Below are 19485 nucleotides of genomic sequence, written 5' to 3'. Positions count from 1 at the left end.
GTATGAGGCGTAAATTGGCTAGGATAGATTGGCGAATGATACTTAGGGGGTTGACTGTGGATGGGCAATGGCAGACATTTAGAGACCGCATGGATGAATTACAACAATTGTACATTCCTGTCTGGCGTAAAAATAAAAAAGGGAAGGTGGCTCAACCGTGGCTATCTAGGGAAATCAGGGATAGTATTAAAGCCAAGGAAGTGGCATACAAATTGGCCAGAAATAGCAGCGAACCTGGGGACTGGGAGAAATTTAGAACTCAGCAGAGGAGGACAAAGGGTTTGATTAGGGCAGGGAAAATGGAGTACGAGAAGAAGCTTGCAGGGAACATTAAGGCGGATTGCAAAAGTTTCTATAGGTATGTAAAGAGAAAAAGGTTAGTAAAGACAAACGTAGGTCCCCTGCAGTCAGAATCAGGGGAAGTCATAACGGGGAACAAAGAAATGGCAGACCAATTGAACAAGTACTTTGGTTCGGTATTCACTAAGGAGGATACAAACAACCTTCCGGATATAAAAGGGATCAGAGGGTCTAGTAAGGAGGGGGAACTGAGGGAAATCTTTATTAGTCAGGAAATTATGTTGGGGAAATTGATGGGATTGAAGGCCGATAAATCCCCAGGGCCTGATGGACTGCATCCCAGAGTACTTAAGGAGGTGGCTTTGGAAATAGCGGATGCATTGACAGTCATTTTCCAACATTCCATTGACTCTGGATCAGTTCCTATGGAGTGGAGGGTAGCCAATGTAACCCCACTTTTTAAAAAAGGAGGGAGAGAAAACAGGGAATTATAGACCGGTCAGCCTGACCTCAGTAGTGGGTAAAATGATGGAATCAATTATTAAGGATGTCATAGCAGTGCATCTGGAAAATGGTGACATGATAGGTCCAAGTCAGCATGGATTTGTGAAAGGGAAATCATGCTTGACAAATCTTCTGGAATTTTTTGAGGATGTTTCCAGTAAAGTGGACAAAGGAGAACCAGTTGATGTGGTATATTTGGACTTTCAGAAGGCTTTCGACAAGGTCCCACACAAGAGATTAATGTGCAAAGTTAAAGCACATGGGATTGGGGGTAGTGTGCTGACGTGGATTGAGAACTGGTTGTCAGACAGGAAGCAAAGAGTAGGAGTAAACGGGTACTTTTCAGAATGGCAGGCAGTGGCTAGTGGGGTGCCGCAAGGTTCTGTGCTGGGGCCCCAGCTGTTTACATTGTACATTAATGATTTAGACGAGGGGATTAAATGCAGTATCTCCAAATTTGCGGATGACACTAAGTTGGGTGGCAGTGTGAGCTGCGAGGAGGATGCTATTAGGCTGCAGAGTGACTTGGATAGGTTAGGTGAGTGGGCAAATGCATGGCAGATGAAGTATAATGTGGATAAATGTGAGGTTATCCACTTTGGTGGTAAAAACAGAGAGACAGACTATTATCTGAATGGTGACAGATTAGGAAAAGGGAAGGTGCAACGAGACCTGGGTGTCATGGTACATCAATCATTGAAGGTTAGCATGCAGGTACAGCAGGCAGTTAAGAAAGCAAATGGCATGTTGGCCTTCATAGCGAGGGGATTTGAATACAGGGGCAGGGAGGTGTTGCTACAGTTGTACAGGGCCTTGGTGAGGCCACACCTGGAGTATTGTGTACAGTTTTGGTCTCCTAACTTGAGGAAGGACATTCTTGCTATTGAGGGAGTGCAGCGAAGATTCACCAGACTGATTCCCGGGATGGCGGGACTGACCTATCAAGAAAGACTGGATCAACTGGGCTTGTATTCACTGGAGTTCAGAAGAATGAGAGGGGACCTCATGGAAACGTTTAAAATTCTGACGGGTTTAGACAGGTTAGATGCAGGAAGAATGTTCCCAATGTTGGGGAAGTCCAGAACCAGGGGTCACAAGGGGTAAGCCATTTAGGACCGAGATGAGGAGAAACTTCTTCACCCAGAGAGTGGTGAACCTGTGGAATTCTCTACCACAGAAAGTAGTTGAGGCCAATTCACTAAATATATTCAAAAGGGAGTTAGATGAAGTCCTTACTACTCGGGGGATCAAGGGTTATGGTGAGAAAGCAGGAAGGGGGTACTGAAGTTTCATGTTCAGCCATGAACTCATTGAATGGCGGTGCAGGCTAGAAGGGCTGAATGGCCTGCTCCTGCACCTATTTTCTATGTTTCTAATCCTCTATCCATGCTAATATATTACCCCGAACCCCATGAACTTTTATCTTGTGCAGTAGCCTTTTATGTGGCGCCTTATCGAATGCCTTCTGGAAATCCAAATTCACCACATCCACTGATTCCCCCTTATCCACCCTGCTCGTTACATCCTCAAAGAATTCCAGCAAATGTGTCAAACATGATTTCCCTTTCATAAAACCACGCTGAATCTGCTTGATTGAATTATGCTTTTCCAAATGTCCTGCTACTGCTTCCTTAATAATGGACTCTAGCATTTTCCCAATGACAGATGTTAGGATACCCAGTCTTTAGTTTCCTGCTTTCTGTCTGCTTCCTTTTTTAAATAGGGGCGTTACATTTGCAGTTTTCCAATCTGCTGGGACCTCCCCAGAATCCAGGGAATTTTGGTAGATTATAACCAATGCATCCACTATCTCTGCAGCCATTTCTTTTAAGACCCAAAGTGGCAGGCATCTCAGCTGAGCCCGATCCTCTGCTTACGTAACATCCAGCAGGGCATCAGTAGTTAGTAAACAGAAGTGGGACCTTCAGTTGATTTTTCTTCCTAACCTAGAGAAGCCGATACCAACTGCATTGCCTTGTATGAGATCAATTAACTCAGCACCCAACGGGAATTTAATAAAAATATTCACTCATAGATGTGGGCATCACTGGCAATGCCAACATTTATTGCCCATCCCTAGTTGATCTAGAGAATGTGATGGTGAGCCACATTCTTGAACCACTGCAGTTCGTGAGGTGAAGGTATTCCCACAGTGCTGTTCGGGAAGGAGTTACAGGATTTTGACTCAGCAATGATGAAGGAATGGCAACATCTGATGGTGTTCTCAAATGCCTGCTACCCTTGTCCTTCTAGGTGGTAGAGATCGCAGGTTTGCGAGATGCTGTCGAAGAAGCCTTGGTGAGTTGCTGCAGTCCATCTTGTAGCCACAGTACCAATCAAGCTGACTGCTTTGCCCTGGATGGAGTCGAGCTTCTTGAGTGTTGTTGAAGCTGCACTCATCCAGGCAAGTGGACAGTATTCCATCACACTCCTGACTTGTGCCTTGTAGGTAGTGGATAGGCTTTGGCGAGTCAGGAGGTGAGTCACTCGCCACAGAATACCCAGCCTCTGACCTGCTCTTGTAGCCAAAGCATTCATGTAGCTGGTCCAGTTCAGTTTCTGGTTAATGGTGACTTCCTGGATATTGATGGTAGGGGATTTGACGATGGTAATACCATTGAATTTCAAAGCGCGGTTTTTAGACCCTCTTTTGTTAGAGATGGTCATTGTCTGGCACAGCAGCAACACAACTTGAGGGCAAGAAAGCAGCTCCACAGACGTCTGAAGGCCGAGGTCCAACAGAAAACCCGCGACCTAAAGAACAGATAATGGGTGGAGAAAGCTCAAGAAATCCTGCAGCTAGCCGACAACCACGACGTGCGAGGATTCTTCAATGCAGTCAAGATGACCTACGGCCGAAGTACTCAAGGCCCCATCCCACTGCTGGACAAGAACAGAGATGCGCTCATCAAGGACAGAGAGGCAGTCAGTGCCCGTTGGAAGGAGCACTTCGAGGATCTCCTTAACGGAGACTCTGTCTTTGACACGAGTGTCCTCGGACTCCATCCCACAGCATGCCACCCACCACCATCTCAGCACAACTCGAGCCTGGCACGAGGTTGAAAAGGCCATCCGACAACTGAAGAACAAGAAGTCATCAGGAGCACACGGAATCCCTGCCGAAGCACTACAACATGGTGGAAAAGCACTACTGGTGCAGATCTCATTTCTCTTATCTGGAAGGAGGAGATCATGCCAGGAGATCTGAGAGACACTGTAATCATGACCATCTTCAAGAAAGGCGACAAATCCAACTGCGGTAATTACAAGGAATCTCCCTGCTGTTGACCGGGAAAATCATCGTCAGAATCCTCCTCAATCGCCTTCTCCCCGTGGCTGAAGAGCTCCTCCCAAAATCGCAATGCAGATGCCGCCCACTAAGGGGCAGAATGGACATGATCTTCACCACGCGGCAGATACAAGAGAAATGCAGGGAACAGCACCAACTCTTGTACATGGCCGCCTTTGACCTCACAAAAGCCTTCGACACTGTCAACTGTGAGGGATTATTGAGTGTCTTCCTCAGATTCAGCTGCCCTCAAATGTTTGTCGCCATCCTCTGCCTGCTCCACGATGACATACAAGCCGTGATCCTACCAACGGATCCATCACAGACCCATTCCGCGTTCGGATCTGGGTCATGCAAGGCTGCATCATCGCACCAACGCTCTTCTCAATCTTCCTTGCTATGTTCTATCTCGCCATCAGCAAGCTCCCCGCTGGAGTGAAGCTAAATTACAGGACAAACGGGAATCTGTTCAACCTTTGCTGCCTCCAGGCCAGATCCAAGGTGTACGAGAGCATAGGCCTTGCACGAAACATCCGTAAGACAAAGGTCCTCTACCAATCTGCTCCCCACCACGCAGCACTGCCCCCGGTTATCAAAATCCATGACGAGGCCTTGGACAACGTGCACCATTTTCCATACCTCGGGAGCCTACTGTCAACAAGGGCAGAAATCAACGACGAGATCCAAAACTGCCTTCAGTGCGCCAGCGCAGCATTCGGTCACCTGAGGAGGAGAGTGTTTAAAGACCAGGACCTCAAACCCAGCACTAATCAGTCTACAGAACTGTGTTGATACCTGCCTTCCTACATGGCTCAGCGACATGGACTACGTACAGCAGGCACCTCAAAACACTGGAGAAGTATCACCATCGCTGCCTCTGCAAGATCCTGCCAATCCACTGGCAGGATAGGTGCACCAACATCCCCAGCATCGAAGCACTGACCACGCTCGATCAGCTCCGCTGGATGGGCCATATTGTCCGCATGCCTGACACGAGACTCTCAAAACAAGCGCTCTATTCGGAGCTCCAACACGGCAAGGGAGCACCAGGTGGGCAGAGGAAATGCTTCAAGGACACCCTCAAAGCCTCCTTGAAAAAATGTAACATCCCCACCGACACCTGGGAATCCCTGGCCCAAGACCGCCTAAAGTGGAGGAAAAGCATCCGGGAAGGCACTGAACACCTCGAGTCTCTTTGCCGAGAGCAAGCTGAAACCAAGCGTAGATGGCGGAAGGAGCGCCCGGCAACCCAGGCCCTCCACCCACCTGTTCCTTCAACCACCGTCTGCCCCACCTGTAGCAGACTGTAGGTCCCGCATTGGACTCTTCAGTCACCTGGAGAACTCATTTTAGTGTGGAAGCAAGTCATCCTCGACTCTGTTATATTCAGAATAACTCCACGAGACTGTGTTGTAAGCTCAAACCATTGTGACTTTGGTCTCTTCAATATAACTCCAAAGTGAGGCAGCAACGTGGTACCCTGGCTTTTATACCTGCTTGCACCATGGGTCTCCCACAGGTGTGCCCTCTAGTGGCAAGTCTTACACACAGGTGAGGTTCACATACATAACATCACTTCCCCCCCAAAGTTTTGAGTACAAGTTATTTACAGGCTGAGGCAATCTGGCGGTCTGCGTTCCCTGATCGATCGCCTGAGTTGACATCCTGGCATGAGTGAGTTGGTTGGGTCATCGCTGCACGGCAGCTCGGCTGGTCTGGTCGGACTGTTGGGCAAGGTAGGTTCATTCTCGTGGTTGACAGCGAGGTCAATTGCTGGTTGGGTGTGTGTTGGTGGATCATAGATGGTGGGGTTTTCCCTCAAACTGTTCTCGGTAGTCCGTGAATCGCAATTTGGTCTGATCCAGGTGCTTTCTGCACGTTTGCCCATTCAACAAATTCACAACAAACACTCTATTCCCCTCCTTGACTAAGACAGTGCCAGCAATCCACTTGCGACCGTGACAGTAATTTAGAACAAACACCGGGTCATTGACTTCAATGTCACGCGAGGCCGCCGTGCGATCATGGTACACGTTATGCCCGTGCCGTCGGGTTTCTAAGTGATCATTGAGGTCCAGGTGGACTAAGGAGAGCCTGGTTTTGAGTGCTCTCGTTATATATGTAAACTTGTATTTACTCTGTACATCCCCTGGAGTCCCAAAGGATCCCATAATTCATTGGGGGTATATGTATTTAAGGAGACCTCACAGGTTGGAGAGGCACTCTGGAGACCTGCAATAAAAGACTATGGTCACACTCTATTTTGAGCTCACAGTGGTCAGTCTGACACTTTCTCAATACATAACTGGCGACGAGATACTGATTACGAACCCAAAGATGCAGAGAACAGTGGGCATCTGGAGAAATTCTCGGAGGGAGATGATTGGGAAACTTTTGTGGAGCGACTCGACCAATACATCGTGGCCAACGAGCTAGATGGGGAAGAGAATGCTGCCAAATGAAGGACAATCCTCCTCACCATCTGGGGCACCAACTTATGGCCTCATGAAGAGTCTGCTCACTCCAGAAAAACTCACGGAGAAATCGTACGATGATTTGTGCACACTGGTCCGAGAGCATCTGAACCCGAAGGAAAGTGTTCTGATGGCAAGGAACCGGTTCTACACCTACAAAAGGTCTGAAGACCAGGAAGTGGCACGTTATGTCGTCGAGCTAAGACGCCTTGCAGGACATTGCGAATTTGAAGGACATTTGGAGCACATGCTCAGAGACTTTTTCATACTTGGCATTGGCCACGAAACCATATTTCACAAACTTTTGACTGTGGAGACCCCAACCTTGAGTAAGGCCAGGCGTTCATTGCCACCAGTGACAATACAAAACAAATCTCTCAGCACACAAGTGCTGCTACAAGTACTGTGAACAAAGTGATGTTGTTTTCGAATGGTAACGTACAGGGCAGGTCACACATGCCTGCAGCTGCACGTCTGCAGATGTCTCAGAGTCCACCATCAAGGGTGATGAATGCAAGGCCATTAACATCTTGTTAGCGCTGCGGGGGTGATCATCGTTTCCATTCATGCCGATTCAAAGGGTACATTTGCAAGGGCTGTGGAATAATGGGACACCTCCAACGAAAGTGCAGGCGAGCTGCAAATCCTGTTAAACCTTTAAACCACCATGTTGCAGAGGAGGACAGATGCACAGAGGATCACGACGAGCCAGAGCCTCAGACCAAGGAAACAGAGGTACATGAGGTGCACACATTCACCATGAATTGTCCCCCAATAATGCTGAATATTGAACTAAATGGACTCCCACTGTCAATGGAGCTGGACACGGGCGCGAGTCAGTCCATCATAGGCAAAAAGACTTTCGAAAGTCTTAACTCCAGTTCGCACGAAATTAAGAACTTACGCTAAAGAAATGATTCCTGTAATCGGCAGTGCTACCGTAAAGGTCTCCTACGATGGAGTGATGCACAAGCTACCACTCTGGGTACCGGGCGATGGTCCCACGCTGTTCGGCAGGAGCTGGCTGGGAAAGACATGCTGGAATTGGGACGACGTCCGAGTGCCATCGCCCGCTGATGACACTTTGTGCGCCCAGGTCTTAAACAAATTTCCTTCACTGTTCGAACCAGGAATCGGGAAATTCCAAGAAGCAAGAGTGCAGATCCACCTAATTCCGGGGGCGCGACTCATCCATCACAAGGTGAGAGCAGTACCGTACATGATGAGAAAGGGTAGAGATCGAGCTAGACCAGCTGCAAAGAGAGGGCGTCATTTCACCGATCGAGTTCAATGAGTGGGCCAGCCCGATCGTTTCTGTCCTCAAGGGAGACGGCACCGTCAGAATCTGTGGTGATTACAAAGTAACTATCAATCTTTTCTCCCTGCAGGACCAATACCCGTTACCAAAGGCCGACGACCTCTTTGCAACGCTGGCGAGAGGAAAGGCGTTCACGAAGCTGGATCTGACTTCAGCCTACATGAAGCAGGAACTGGAGGAATCATCGAAGGCCCTCACCTGCATCAACACGCACAAAGGTCTTTTTGTTTATAACATATATCCGTTTGGAATCTGATCAGCGGCGGCGATATTCCAGAGAAACATGGAAAGCTTACTGAAGTCAGTCTCGCACACCGTGGTCTTCCAGGATGACATCTTGTTCACAGATCAGAACACAGTCGAGCATCTGCAGAATCTGGAGGAGGTTCTTAGTCGACTCAACCGCGTGGGGCTCAGGTTAAAACGCTCAAAATGCATTTTCCTGGCACCTGAAGTGGAGTTCTTGGGAAGGAGGATTACGGTGGACGGCATCAGGCCCACCAACGTGAAGACGGAGGCAATCGAGAACGCACCGAGGTCACAGAACGTGAAGGAGCTGCGGTCGTTTCTAGGACTCCTGAACTACTTTGGTAACTTCTTAACGGGTCTCAGCACACTGTTAGAACCACTGCATGTCTTACTATGAAAAGGGGATGAATGGGTTTGGGGCAAAGGCCAAGAAAAAGCCTTTGTAAAAGCAAGAAAATTGTTATGCTCAAACAAATTGCTTGTGTTGTATGATCCATGTAAGCGTTTGGCACTAGCATGTGATGCGTCGTCATATGGCGTCGGGTGTGTATTGCAACAAACTAATGATTTCGGGAAACTGCAACCGGTTGCTTATGCATCCAGGAGTCTGTCTAAGGCGGAGAGAGCCGGCAGCATGATTGAGAAAGAAGCATTAGCGTGTCTCTATGGGGTAAAGAAAATGCATCAATACCTGTTTGGGCTAAAATTCGAATTGGAAACTGACCATAAGCCACTAATATCCCTATTTTCCGAGAGTAAAGGGATAAATACCAACGCATCGGCCCGCATCGAGAGATGGGCGCTCACGTTGTCCGCATAAAACTACGCCATCTGCCACAGGCGAGGCACAGAAAACTGTGCCGATGCTCTCAGGGGGCTGCCATTGCCCACCACAGCGGTGGAAATGGCACAGCCTGCAGATTTAGCCACGGTTATGGAAGCATTTGAGAGTGAGCAATCACCCGTCACTGCCCAGCAGATCAAAACCTGGACAAGCCAGGGCCCCTTATTATCTCTCGTCAAAAGCTGTGTGCTTCATGGGAGCTGGTCCAGTGTCCCAGTGGAAATGCAAGGAGATAAAGCCGTTCCAGTGGCGCAAAGATTAAGGCCCCAAGTTTCCACACGCGGCAAAACAGGCGCCCCTCCGAACTGGGCGCCCGTTTTTCGCGCCGAAAACGGCGCCTGAAAAAAAACGCGCTATTCTCGAGCGCTTTGCAGCTCGATGTCAGCTTATCGCGGCGCCCGGGGACGGAGCCTACCACTAGCGCCGATTTTGTAAGTAGGAGGGGGCGGGTACCATTTAAATGAGTTTTTTTCTTGCCGGCAACTCTGCGCGTGCGCGTTGGAGCGTTCGCGCACGCGCACTGTGAAGGAAACATTGGCACTCGGCCATTTTTGTAGTTCTTTGCAGCTGTTCATTTTTTTATCATTTTTTAATAAAAGCACATTGCCCTTCCATGATCAGCACTGAGGCTTCTTGCAGCAGTGAGAAGGCTGCAGGAAGCCTCAGAAGTTGAGGCAGCCGTTTCCCGACGGCCTCCTCCCCCCCCCCCCCTGCCGTCGGGAATGGCTGCTCAACTTCTGAGGCTTCCTGCAGCCTTCCCCCCCCACCGCCGTCGGTCAGTCAGGCCCTCACTGCGTTTCCCCACCCTCCCCCGCGGGAACAGCTGCTGCCATCGGTCGGTCGGTCAGTCGGGCCCTCACTGCGTTTCCCCCCCCCCTCCCCCGCGGGAACAGCTGCTGCCGTCGGTCGGTCGGTCGGTCGGTCGGGCCCTCACTGCGTTTCCCCCCCCCCTCCGGGAACGGCTGCTGCCGTCGGTCAGTCAGGCCCTCACTGCGTTTCCCCCCCCCCCCCCCGCGGGAACGGCTGCCTCAACTTGTGAGGCTTCCTGCAGCATTCTCCCTGCCTGAAGCACTTTCACACAGGTAGGAACATGGTTTATTTAATCTTTTCTTTGCTTATAAATTTTTATTCAGGTTGGAATTATTTGTATAAGTATAACTAAGGATTTATTGTTGAATTTTATGACTTCCCTTCCCCCCCCCCTCGTTCCGGACGCCTAATTTGTAACCTGCGCTTGATTTTTTAATGTGTAGACAAGGTTTTTTCAGGCCTACAAAAATCTTCACTTGCTCCATTCTAAGTTAGTTTGGAGTACGTTTTCACTGTGGAAACTTTCAAATCAGGCGTTAGTGGCCGGACACGCCCCCTTTTGGAAAAAAAAATTCTGTTCAAAAGTGAAACTGTTCTAAATGGCTAGAACTGCAGAAAACTTAAATGTGGAGAATTGCGATTTCTAAGATACTCCGTTCTCCAACAGTTGCTCCTAAAAATCAGGAGCAAATCATGTGGAAACTTGGGCCCTAAATGTCTAGACAGGCAGGCTGCCTTCTGTGGGGCAATCGAGTAGCAGTCCCCAAGAAGGGCAGAGACACCTTCATCAATGACCTCCACAGTACTCACCCAGGCATCGTAATGATGAAAGCGATAGCCAGATCCCACGTGTGGTGGCCCGGTATCGATGCGGACTTAGAGTCCTGCGTTCACAGATGTAATACATGCTCGCAGTTAAGCAATGTACCCAGGGAGGCACCGCTAAGTTTATGGTCTTGGCCCTCTAAACCATGGTCTAGCGTACACGTCGACTATGCAAGCCTGTTCTTGGGTAAAATGTTCCTTGTGGTTGTAGACACGTACTCCAAGTGGATTGAATATGAGATAATGTCAGCTAGCACGTCCGCTGCCACTACTGATAGTCTGCGGGCCATGTTTGCCACTCACGGCCTATCCGATGTTCTGGTGAGCGACAACGGGCCATGTTTTACAAGTGCTGAGTTCAAAGAATTCATGACCCGTAACGGGATCAAACATGTCACATCTGCCTCATTTAAACCAGCGTCCAATGGTCAGGCAGAGACAGCAGTGCAAACCATCAAGCAAGGCTTGAAGAGGGTAACTGAAGGCTCACTGCAGACTCGCCTATCCAGAGTCCTGCTTAGCTACCGCACGAGACCCCATTCGCTCACTGGGATCCCACCTGCTGAACTGCTCATGAAAAGAGCACTTAAGACAAGGCTCTTGTTAGTTCACCCTGACCTACATGAACAGGTAGAGAGCAGGCGACTTCAACAAAGTGCATACCATGATAGCGCAAATGTGTCATGCGAGATTGGAATCAATAATCCTGTTTTGTATTGAATTATGGACAAGTTCCCAAGCAGCTTCCCGGCATTGTCGTGGCCAAAGAGGGGAGCAGGGTGTTTCGGGTCAAACTTTGAAATGAACTCATTCACCGGAAACACTTGGACTAAATCAAACTCAGATTCACGGACTATCCTGAGCAACCCACCTTGGACCCTACCTTTTTTGATCCCCCAACATACACACCAGTGGCACCACGGTTGACCACGAAGCAGAACTCATCATCCACAGCAGCTCAGCGGGACCCACCACATCAGGTAGCCCAGCAAGGCCAGCTGCACAGCAGCCCAGCGAGGGCCCAACAAATGATTCAACAACACCAGCTTTCACACCGAGACGCTTAACCAGGGCAAGAAGGGCCTCAGATCGACTCAACTTGTAAATAGTTACACTATTGACTTTTTTGGGGGGGAGGGAGTGTTGTTATATATGTAAACTTGTACTTAATCTGTACAGCCACCAGAGGGCTCATCCCCTGGAGTCCCAAGGGATTCCATAATCCCTTGGGAGCACAGGTATTTAAGGAGGCCTCACAGGTTGGAGAGACACTCTGGAGACCTGCAATAAAAGACTACGGTCACACTCTACTTTGAGCTCACAGTGTTCAGTCTGACTCTTTCTCCATACATAACATTCTTCATTAACAATTCTGCAGGGGGAATCCCGGTGAACGAGTGGGGGCACGTCCGGTAGCTGAGCAGGACCCTAGATAACCGGGTCTGCAAGGAGCCATCCGTTACGCGTCTCAAACTTTGCTTGATAGTTTGGACTGCCCATTCCGCTTGGCCATTGGATGCGGGCTTAAATGGGGCAGACCTGACATGCTTGATGCCATTGCGGGTCGTGAACTCGTTGAATTCCCAGCTGGTGAAACATGGTCCATTGTTACTGACAAGGACGTCGGGCAAACCATGGGTGGCGAACGTGGCCCTGAGGCTTTCAATTATGGCAGTGGATGTACATGATGACATTATTATACATTCAATCCATTTTGAGTACGTGTCCATTGCTACTAGAAACATCTTCCCTAGAAAGGGACCAGCGAAATCTACGTGGACCCTCGACCATGGTTTGGAGGGCCATGACCACAGACTCAGTGGGGTCTTCCCGAGTGCGTTGCTCAGCTGTGAGCAAGTGTTGCATTGGTGTACATGACCCCAATTCAGAGTCAATGCCGGGCCACCAGACGTGCGACCTGGCGATAGCCTTCATCATGACTATGCCTGGGTGGGTACTGTGTAGGTCGCGTATAAATGTTTCCCTGCCCTTTTTGGGCAAAATCACGCGAGTCCCCCATGGGAGGCAATCCGACTGGACTGACAGTTCATCCTTGCGTTGGTAAAAAGCCTTAATTTCCTCTTGCATTTCCCCGGGAACCCCCAACCAGCTCCCATTGAGGATGCATCTTTTTACTGGTGATAACAGGGGGTCTTGGCTGGTCCAGGTCCTGATCTGGCGAGCCGTGAAAGCATCCACTACCAGAAGCAAGTCTGCGGGTTGTGCCATTTCCACCCCGGTGGTGGGCAATGGCAACCGACTGAGGCGTCAGCGCAGTTCTCTGTGCCTGGTCTGTGGCGGATTACATAGTCATATGCAGACAATGTTGGTGCCCATCTTTGGATGCGGGATGAAGCATTGGTGTTGATACCTTTGCTTTCAGAGAGCATTGAAGTAAGCGGTTTATGGTCGGTTTCGAGCTCGAACTGGAGACCAGATATTGGTGCATTTTCTTAACCCCTTATACACAAGCCAACGCTTCTTTCTCAACCATACTGTTGGCTCTTTCAGTCTTGGATAAACTTCTGAACATATATGCAACCGGTTGCAGTTTGCCTGACACATTTGCTTGCTGTAACACACAACCGACCCCGTATGATGATGCATCACATGCTAGTACTAAACGGGCACATGGGTCATTCAATACAAGTAATTTGTTTAAGGCTATTTCTTGAGATTTACCCCAAACCCAGTCACCCTAGCATAGCAACAAATGCAAGGGTTCCAGCAAAGTGCTCAACCCCGGTAGAAAGTTACCAAAGTAGTTGAGGAGTCCCAGGAACAAATGCAGCTCCATCACATTCTGTGGTCTGGGTGCACTCTTGGAGTCCGTGGGTTTGATGCTATCTGCCGCAATCTTTCTCCCCAGAAATTCAACCTCTGGCGCCAGGAAAACACACTTGGAGCATTTCAGCCTGAGTCCCACTCTGTCCAGTCATTTTAAAACCTCTTCCAGATTGTGTAGGTGTTCAGTGGTGTTGCGACCAGTGATCAAGATGTCATCTTGGAACACCCCTGTGCATGGAACAGATTTCAGCAGACTCTCCATGTTGCTCTGGAAGATGGCCGCCACCGAGCGAATCTCAAAGGGGCATCTGTGGTACACGAACAGTCCTTTGTGCGTGCTGATGCACATCAACTTCTTTGACGGTTCAGCCAGCTCCTGTGTCATGTACGCAGAGGTTAGGTCTAGTTTGGTGAACGACTTTCTCCCTGCTAGCGTTGCGAAAAGTCCTCCGCTTTGGGAAGCGGGTACTGGTCCTGTAGCGAGACTCAGTTGATCGTCACTTTGTAGACCCCGCAGATTCTGACCGCCCCATCGCTCTTTAGTACCGGCATGATTGGACTGGCCCACTCATTGAACTCGACTGGTGATATGATTCCCTCTCGTTAAAGTCTGTACAGCTCGATTTTGACTTTCTCTCGCATCATATATGGGACTGCTCGTGCCTTGTGATGAACATGCCGTGCCCCAGGAACAAGGTGGATCAGCACTTTGGCGCATGTGAAGTTGCCAATGCCTGGCTCAAATAACGTCGGGAATTTGTTTAGCACCTGGGTGCACAGGGCGTCATCCGCCGAGGACAGGGCTTTGATGTCGTCCCAGATCCACCGGATCTTGCCTAGCTAGCTCCTGCCGAACAGCGTAGGGCCATCGCCTGGTACAATCCATAGTGGTAAATCATACACCATTCCGTCATACGATACTTTCACTGCCGCACTGCAGATAACAGGTCCGAGTTCTTTGGTGTAAGTGCGCAGTTTAGTGTGAATCGGGCTCAGTTTTGGTCTCTGTGCCTTGTTACTCCACAGTTTCTCAAAAGGTCTTCTGGCTCATAATCGATTGACTCACCCCCGTGTTCAATTCCATGGAGACTGGAATGCCGTTAAGTTTGACTTTTAACCTTATCGGAGGGATTTTGGTGGTGAAGGTGTGTACCCCATGTACTTCCTTCTCATCCTCCGGTCGAGTTGCCTCTCCTGCTCGTTCAGCGTGATCCGCGCTGGATCGGTTGTTCTCTGCTGACTTTGCCACGTGGTGAGTCCGAGGTCGCTTGCACAATTGCTGGAGGTGCCCCATTGTTCCACAGCCCTTGCACACGTAGTACTTGAATCGACATTGATGGGCTCTGTGACTGCCCCCGCAGTGCCAGCATGGCGTTAATGGATTCACATTAGCACTCCTCAGCGGCCTCTGAGTCACACTGGGCAAGGCCTCTGCGGTCGTGTGGGCCCTACCATGTACAGTCCTGCCTGCTGAAGGCATTATTTTAAGCACAGTACTTGCCGGTGAGCTTCGATTCTGTGACGATATCTGTTTCATGTTGTCGTTCGTGGATGTGAAGGCTTGGGCTATCGTGATGGCCTTGCTCAGATCCAGGGATTCGGCAGACAGCAGTTTGCGAAGGATGTCCTTGTGGCCAATTCCAAGCACGAAAAAGTCCCACAACATTTCCCCCAAGGATCCTGCAAGGTCGCACTGCCCCGCAAGACAAATCTTGCCATGTTCTGGCCTACGGAGTGACGGTGCGTATAAAAGCGGTACCTGGCCATCAGGATGCTCTCCTTTGGCTTGAGTTGTTCCTTAGCAAGCGTATACAGCTCTGTGTATGATTTGTCCATGAGTTTGACCGGTGCCAGCAAATTTTTAAGAAGGCCATATACCGATGACCCACATACAGTGAGGAGAATCGCCCTGCACTTGATCTCTGTTTCAGCCATGTCCAATTCGTTGGCCACAAAGTACTGGCTGAAGCGCTCAACGAAGGCATCCCAATCATCACCCTCAACAAATCTCTCAAGAATACCAACGGCAGCCATTTCCATGTGAAAGTTCGTGATCTGTAACTCGTCGCCAGTTGTTATGTTCAGAATAACTCCATGAGACTGTGTTGTAAGCTCAAACCATTGTGACCTTGGTCTCTTTAACATAACTCCAAAGTGAGGCAGCAACGTGGTGGCCTGCTTTTTATACCTGGTTGCACCAGGGTACACAAGTGAACCATAGGTCTCCCACAGGTTTGCCCTCTAGTGGCAAGTCTTACACACAGGTGAGGTTCAAATACATAACAGACTCCAAGGGACTGCCTGTGATGATTTATCAGCCCAAGCCTGGATGTCGTTCAGGTCTTGCTGCATGTAGGCACAGGCTGCCTGATTATCTGAGAAATTGCGAATGGACCTGAACACTGTTCAATCATCAGCGAACATCCCCACTTCTGACCTTATGTTGGAGGAAAGGTCATTGATGAAGCAGCTGAAGAGGATTGGGCCTGAAACACTGCCCTGAGGAACTCCTGCAGAGCTGACCTAGGCCGAGATGATTGGTCTCCAATAACCACAACCATCTTCCTTTGTGTTAAGTATAACTCCAGCCAATGGAGAGTTTCCCCCCGGATCCCCATTGACTTCAGTTTAACTAAGAGTCTTTGGTGCCGCACTCGGTCAATTGCTGCCTTAATGTCACTCTGACCTCACCTGCAATTCAGGTCTTTTGTCCATGTTTGTACCAAGGCTGTAATGAGGTCTGCTGAGTAATCATGACAGATCCCAAACTGAGCATCGAGGAGCAGGTTGTTGGTGAGTAAGTCTTTCCTATTCCACCAGCAGGGCAGACTCATCAGAGGTGATGCCACAGTGGTATACAATCAGGAGGGCATGGGCATGGCCCTGGGAGTCCTCAACGTTGACTCCGGACCTCATGAAGACTCATGGCTTCAGGTCAAGCATAGGCAAGAAAAGCTCCTGCTGATTACCACCTACTGCCCTCCCTCTGCTGATGAATCAGTACTCCTCCATGTTGACCACCACTTGGAAGAAGCACTGAATCTACTCTGGGTGGGGGACTTCAATGGCCATCATCAAGAGTGGCTCGGCAGCAACACTACTGACCAAGCTGGCAGAGTCCTGAAGGACACAGCTGCCAGACTGTGCCTGCGCAGGTGGTGAGGGAACCAACATGAGGAAAAAACCTACTTGACCTCGTCTTCACCAATCTACCTGTCACAGATGCATCTGTCCATAACAGCACTGGTAGCAGTGATCACCGCACAGTCCTTGTGGAAACGAAGACCCGTCTTCACACTGAGGACACTCTTCATCATGTTGTGTGGCACTACCACCGTACTAAATGGGATAGATTCAGAACCGATCTAGCAGCTCAAAACTGGGCCATCAACAGCAGCAAAATTGTATTCCACCACAATCTAATTTCATGACCTGGCATATCTCTCACTCTACCATTACCATCAAGCCAGGGGACCAACCCTGGTTTAATAAGGAGTGTAGACGAGCATGCCAGGAGCAGCACCAGGCATATCTAAAAATAAGGTGCCAACCTGGGGAAGCTGCAACACAGGACTACATGCATGCTAAACAGAGATATATGCATGCTAAACAGAGCTAAGCGATCCCACAATAGACCAGATCAGACCAAAGCTCTGTACTCCTGCCACATCCAGTTGTGAATGGTGGTGGACAATTAAACAACTAATGGGAGGAGGTGGCTCCATGGATATCCCCATCCTCAAAAGACAAAAGACAAGGCTGAAGCGTTTGCAACCATCTTCAGGCAGAAGTGTCAAGTGGATGATCCATATCGGCCTCCTCCGGACATTCGCACCATCACAGAAGCCATTCTTAGATAGATAAGAATGGAACCAGGCAATTGCAGTCCCACTCAGCTGGATGACGGTGGAGAGGATTTGGAGGAGGATGGAGTGGTCAATCGTGTCAAAGGCTGCAGACAGGTCGAGAAAGACGAGGAGAGTTTACCTTTGTCACAGTCACTTAGGATGTCATTTGTGTTAAGAGCCGTTTCAGTGGTGCAGGGGTGGAAACCTGATTGGGAGGATTCAAACATGGAGTTCCGGGAAAGATGGGCACAGATTTGGGAGGCAACAATACATTCAAGGACTTAAGTGGAAAGGAACATTGGAGATGGGGTGGTAGTTTGCGCAAGGAGGGAGAGATCAAGGGTTGGCTTTTTGAGAAGGGTGATGACAACAAGTTTGAAGGAAATGAGGAGAGAGAACTGTTAACAATATCAGCTAACATGGGAGCCAGAAAAGGAAGTTGGAAGTTCTGCAGTTTAGTGGGAATAGGGTCGAAGGAGCAGGAAGTGGGTCTCATGGACAAGATGAGCGCGGAGAGGTCATGGAGAGAATCTGGAGAAAGATGCGAGTTCAGGGCTAGGGCAGGGGGGAACCTTAGAGGAAGTTATATGGGGATATTAGGGCAGATGACCAAAAGTTTGGTCAAAGTGGTAGGTTTTAAGGTGCGTCTTAAATAGTGTAGAGATTTAGGGAGGGAATTTCTGAGCTTAGGATGCAGGCAGCTAAACACACAGCTGCCATTTTTTGGACTGGATTACCACCAAAAGATACCTTTTAAAAAATATATACACATGAGATATACACATCTAACAGGTCATAAATTATATTTTTGGCATAATTTTAAAATCTCAACATTGAAGTTTATAGATAATGTAAAACTGCACGACAAAATGAAAAGATAATTGAAAAGGGGCAAAAAGTTTTTAAAAGATGCTCAGCATAGGTATCCCACACCTTGATGAGCACAAGGGTCCCCGCCCCCCCCACCCCATAACAAATCCTAGGGGGCCAAAATTCAGAAAGCTGGTGCACATACGAGTTTTTTACCTGTTTTTACCACCAGATGCGATGAGGCGCCTTCCAATTGATTTTCTGCACTTTGAACTTTTTTTTGCAAGGAACCGGAAGTCGGTCAAAATGGGGGTGGAAGTGCGGCGGTAAGTCTTGGTGACGGGCAGAAGTTGGAGTGGGACTGAGTGTCACTCAGCGGCAGAGCAGTGGTGACAGCACTGCGCGTGTGCGTCACACGTCTCTCCCCTCATTTGAAGGCGAATCGGCGATTCTGTAGGTTCGGCCACGAGGCCACCAGGAAGGGGTTCGGCCAGGCCAGCGGCCTGGCATCCAAGAGGGGGTCCTAAGCTGCCTGTTGGCGGCCTGGCCAAACCCGGGTCAATAATTGGCCGAGCGATCGGGAAGTCGGCTGGCAAACAAAACATGGCGGCCGCGGCAGTGTGCCCCCCCTCTTGGAAGGGCCACTGTGCTGCCATGGCTCAGACACAAGAAACCAGGTGCACCGACAGAAAAAACTGTCGGGGCACCGCGGATCAAAGATTTTTTGATGTAAATTTGGAGTGGATGTGTGCTGGCGGTGCGCACTTTGAGGATGCGCTTGTGCTGGTCGGCAGCAGTGGGGCGGAAGTGGGGACTGACCGAAAAATCCTCGAACTGAATTTGGGTCGTGGCAGCCAATCGACTGCAATATGGCGACCACTTGATTCCGCTGCATTGCCACTGCAAAACAGCAGTAACGGGCCTTTCCGGACCCTGAATTTTGGCCCCAAGTAGTTTTAAAGATTTATAAGCTGCCTGCAAATCTTTTTCTATTGTGCAGAAATTCTAATATATATTATCATTTGATAAATTGAATTCAGTGGTACTCATAGTACTGCCAGGGACCAGTGCCACTGTCATCTGGGCTCCTTGAGCAACTTGCTGCTTCTTGTACCTCTGAGCCTCCAGAAATTATATGTACAAATGAAAAGTCACGGCAAAGTACACAAAATTAAACTATTTATCATCTCTGGTATGTGCTGTGTTTAAGGCTGTGACATAGACTCAATTAATTCAACTTAAATCATCCAATTGATGGAATACTGATGTCACAATTCACGGGCAGTCCACGACTCCAATGACCTCTGCATGGATAAATCATTGCTGGGAAAGGTAATATTTTGACACTTTTTACACCCCATATCAGAATCAAACATTTCGAGGTTAGATAGAGGGTAAATTTGTGTATATACTGCTCTGCCAAAATG

General features: G+C 49.2%; 1 protein-coding gene across 6 annotated transcripts in view; it reads right to left on the bottom strand.

The window, feature by feature from the left end:
- The window catches only part of ttll3 (tubulin tyrosine ligase-like family, member 3), a 114041-nt gene that overhangs the window by 31158 nt on the left and 63398 nt on the right, over nt 1-19485 (bottom strand). The window lies entirely within an intron of this gene.

This window comes from Pristiophorus japonicus, chromosome 12, assembly GCF_044704955.1.
Source record: "Pristiophorus japonicus isolate sPriJap1 chromosome 12, sPriJap1.hap1, whole genome shotgun sequence".
NCBI classification, from domain to species: Eukaryota; Metazoa; Chordata; class Chondrichthyes; family Pristiophoridae; genus Pristiophorus; species Pristiophorus japonicus.
This window is presented reverse-complemented; position numbering and strand designations above follow the sequence as displayed.